At 45.5% G+C, this 4,651-nt stretch overlaps 1 long non-coding RNA gene across 1 annotated transcript in view; it reads right to left on the bottom strand.

The window, feature by feature from the left end:
* LOC109299806 overlaps positions 1-4,651 on the bottom strand; it is a 22,970-nt gene that overhangs the window by 10,338 nt on the left and 7,981 nt on the right. The window contains exon 2 of the long non-coding RNA XR_002098008.1: positions 1,474-1,476. This is a non-coding gene — a long non-coding RNA (uncharacterized LOC109299806). The remainder of the gene's footprint in view (positions 1-1,473; positions 1,477-4,651) is intronic.

Below are 4,651 nucleotides of genomic sequence, written 5' to 3'. Positions count from 1 at the left end.
GTTTAAATGTATATTATCAGTAATTTCTTAGTGGTGTTAGTTGAAAACTCTAGTATCTGTCAATTTTATCTCAGGATTGTATTAAGATATAACAAAATCATCCTGTCATTATTTTTTTCCCTGAGAGACGATCCTACAATCTCATCTGTTAGGAAAGTAATGTTATTCTCATGCCATCAATTTAAATAAAACAAGTTCTTCCCCCACAACATTTTCTCTTCTCATAATCCAAAAGGGATTTTTTTTCCCATTAGGAGTATAAGAACGTCTCATCTATCTAGTAGAAATGGATTCATTCATAGAACTTGCTTCTCAATCTTTTAATGAGGAAACATAATATGCTTAAAAACAGTTTTTAGAGCATGTTGAAAGTATACACTTGTTTGTACTCACAAATTTATACATGTGAAGAGTTTGCCACTTAGCTTTAATAATAAAGGAAATAAGTTGTTTGTAGCAAAGAAAATACAGAATACATGATCAACTTTGTATCCTTTGTCTGGTGAAGTATATGTAAAAATGCTAGGACAAGAGTATGATTGCCACTTAGTAAGTAACGAGAGAGGAGAAGGTCAGAGCTAAGGTTGTACATTGCAGAATGGCTTTTTGTTCTTTGATGCATCTCAGTTGAAGGTGATAAGCACACAAACTAAATGAAACTGGGAATTTTAAACGGAGAGCTTAAGCTATACATCTCTCATTTAGTTATTCGGTAACATGCAGATCTAACCTGCCCTCTGCAACATTAAAAAATGCATTGTTGTGGTAAGCACCATGAAGGTTGTGAACTAAGGGTTGACAAATCAATGTGATGTTTGCCTTCACCCAGGTTCTCCCTAGTTTTTAGCATTTGTAGTATTGTGATGAAATACATTTAAGTAACCTTAATTGTAAACTGAATATTATTTGTAAGAAAATATAATTAATCAGTTGGATATTTTCCTTGTCTTGCACCATTCTTTTTCTGCTCTACTTTTTTTAAAACCATGAAATAGTTTTAAATGGCAACAGACAATATTTGGTATAAAAAAAAACTAGTCATTTTCATGCCATAAAGCTGATACTGATATATCTAATAGCTTATTTTTAGTTGATTGGTGGAATAGTAAACTTTTCAATTACCACCAAAAGTATTTATCATTGAGTAAATGACAGGAGAATCTAAAAGTTTCTTACTTTTAGTTCAGTTTTGGCCATGCATACTAAGCAGGAAGCACGTTTCTGTGGATTATCTGACTGTAAACCCAAGTAGGTTAAAAAACAGGGAAGGTAACACTAGAAGGTAATATATCACATTAAGAAAACATCAAGGCTGTGTAGGAGATGAGAAGTGGGCAATATAAATCAATTCTCAACTGTGTCTCAGGAGATATGGGTAGACTGAGTATTTGGAAATGTCCGGTAGTGTCCCCCAAGAGGTTGGTATGTAGAGTATAACTTGTTTTAATGATGTGTTTTTCCATGCTGATTTACATACTAGGAATCATAAAGTGTTTCAGAAACTGAAACAACATGTCTGACATAGTTGTGCAGAATAAAAAACATTGTGTATAATGTATTATTCAATGATTGTTATTCTCTGTTACTCTCTGTTCAGAACATGTTTAATCACATAACAGGTAGCGATAGGCAAAAATAAAAAGTTCAGAAACTTTGCTTGAATTAAATTCTCAAAAGTACTGGAGCTGGATGGTTAGTCCTGCTAAGGTTGTTTAGAACTGGAATGGCAACACTAGGTTCGTTTACATGTGCCATTAGTTGCAACTAAATTTACTGTATATTAGCTTAATTTTTGGCAGGTGTCTACACGTGTAGAGATTTATCACTAAATCTAGTGCCAAATACCTCAAGCCCTGCCATGTTCCCCTGTGGCCACTGGGGGCTGGGGGGAGCTCCAGCCTCTGGCCATATGGCTGCAAGCACTTGGCAGCCATGTTGAAGCCAGACTTAGCTGCCAGCACTTGGCAGCCGTCTTTAAAACACAGCCCAAAACTCTGATGCCTGTCCAGCCCCTTCCTTGCCCAGGAGCCACATGCCCAGTGCAGGGGCAGTATGCGGCAGCTCCCTCCTTGCCCACCCTGCCTCCTTGCACCATGGCTGCACCTGCCAGCAATGCCCAGTGTTCCATGCTCCTGCTGGCCATGGTGCTGACCCCAGCAGTGTCCCCCCACCCCAGGCTTCAGGAGAGCCAAGTACATTTCTCCCCTGTGTCCAGAAGTTGGACCTGAAGAGGCAAGGGACAGAAGCCTTTTGTGAGAGTCTGAAATATTTCAGAGATAAGTTGCTTTGCACCAGGGGCCGTGCACTGCCCAGCCTCACACTAGGACTTGGCTTCTCACAGGTGCACAGGGACCGTGGTAAGTCAGCCAGGTAGGCCGGAGCCCAGGCAGCTGGTGATCAAGCCCCTCACCCCTACTTGCTCCCCTGGGGCTGGTGGCCTCCTGGGTGCAGGCTGCAGGCAATCTGCCTCCCCTGCCCCCTTCCCAGGGTGGGACAGGCCAAGCTGCTGGCAGCAACTGCTTCCACAGCTCCAGATCCCGGTTGCCCCCACCCTCTGTCTGCAGGCCAAGTGCCTTGCTATGCTACCACCCAGCCCACAGTGCTCAGTCTCAGGCTGTGTGGGTCTCCTAGACAAACGGCGGGGGGGAGGGGCTGGCCACATTCCTCCCCTCCCCAGGGAAGCACCCAGGGGCCATTCCCCCCCCATACACACACCACCACTACACCCTGAGCATGTCCCTGGTATGCATGCCCTGAGATGTGCAGATTGAGCTTTTTCTGCAACCTGAGGGATGCCCAAGCCACTATGCCCTGCTGATGATCCTCCTGGTGCCCTGAGCACACCTATGCTCCTGGTTTGGGACCCTGATGGCATGGGGACAAGCCCTGGCTGCCCCACAACCTCTGCTACTATCATGAGGGCTACCTGTGACAGTGGTACATGCCCCTGCCACTGTGTTACCAAGGAGGAGATTGTTGCCAGCATTGATGCCTTCCTTGGGGTGTGAGAGTCCCTTGCCCACACAGCTGTGGGGACATGAGTTGCTCAGTAAAGTTCTGATCTGTGTTCTGCCTCTCTGTATGCTGTAGAGGTGGCGGGGACCTGGGTCCAGGGGAGTGTGGGAGGGCCAGGCAAGGAGTGGGGGCAGGAGCCAGGGACAGGGGCAAGTGGGGAATGGGAGAACACCCCCCCCAGCACAGGACGTACCATGTGTGAGGGGATGGTGAGGCTGGCAGATCATCATGGGCCTCCTCATTGGCAATGGCATCTGCTTGTGCCAAGTATCCTTGAACCACAGTGTGCAGTGGGCTGGTGCCGGGCCAGGTTAACCTCCCCAGGGAGGGGCTAGTGCTGCTGGTGGCCAGCAGTGTCATGGTCTGCTTCTTGTAGGATCTGAGGTTGTGGAGCTCATGAGGCAGCTGCTAACCAGGACTCCCCAAAGGGCTAGTGGGTATAGCAGCCAGGGAGGTGAGCACGATGGGGCACTGAATACCTGAGGACCCCTCTTTTGGGGAGGTATCACCACATGGTGTTTTTTTGGTCACTGACAAATGTTTCATGCTTGGCTCCTGGGAGGGCCCCATGCAGTTGCACTTTCACCATTTATTTTTAATATTTGTATTATAAAGAATTAAAAGGTCAAAACATCTCTCTTTATTTCTCATCCTCACCCTACCTACTTCCACAACTAGTTTGGTCCACAAGTGCTTATCTACCTTAGCAAACTATGCAAATATCCATGCATTGCAAATTTAGCTTAGCACTCTCATAAGAACTGGTTCACTTGAGTTTTCCGATGCTTACTATGATCCGTATTGTTTCCAGTCAAGCCAAGGAAATTAACAATGCTAATTTCATATATGAGCCAATGGTGTGTTCTTGTTGCAAAGAAGGCTAATTGCATACTGGGCGGCATTGTTAGGCGTGTTGCCAGCAGATCAAAGGAAGTAATTATTCCCATCTATTCAGCACTGGTGAGGCCACATCCAGAGTACTGTGTTCAGTTTTGGGCCCCCCACTACAGAAAGGATGTGAACAAATTGAACAGAGTCCAGGTAAGGGCAACAGAAATGGTGAGGAGGATGGGGCACATGACTTATGAGGAGAGGCTGAGGGAACTGGGCTTATTTAGGCTACAGAATAGAAGAACAAGAGGGGATTTAATAGAAACCTTCAACTTCCTGAAGAGAGGTTCAAAAGAGGATGTAGCTAGATTGTTCTTAGTCATGGCAGATGATAGAACAAGATTCAATGGTCTCAAGTTGCAGCAGGGGAAGTTTAGGTTACATATTAGGAAGAGTTTTCTCATTAAGAGGGTAGGGAAAACACTGGAACAGGTTACCCCAAGACATTGTGGAAACTTCATCCTTGGAGGTTTCATAGTTTAATAGTTTCTAGGGTCGGAAGGGACCTGAACAGATCATTGAATCTGACCCCCTGCCATGACAGGAAAGAGTACTGGGGTCAAATGACCCTGGCAAGGTGTACATCTAGCCTCCTCTTAAAGACCTCCAGGGTAGGAGCCAGCACCACTTCTCTTGGAAGTTGGTTCCAGATCCTAGCCGCCCTGACCGTGAAGTAGTGCCTCCTGATATCTAGCCCAAATCTACCCTCTGCCAGCTTGTGACCGTTATTCCTGGTCACTCCTGG

This window comes from Gavialis gangeticus, unplaced genomic scaffold (assembly GCF_001723915.1).
Source record: "Gavialis gangeticus isolate Ggan-Ray unplaced genomic scaffold, GavGan_comp1, whole genome shotgun sequence".
NCBI lineage: Eukaryota > Metazoa > Chordata > Crocodylia > Gavialidae > Gavialis > Gavialis gangeticus.
This window is presented reverse-complemented; position numbering and strand designations above follow the sequence as displayed.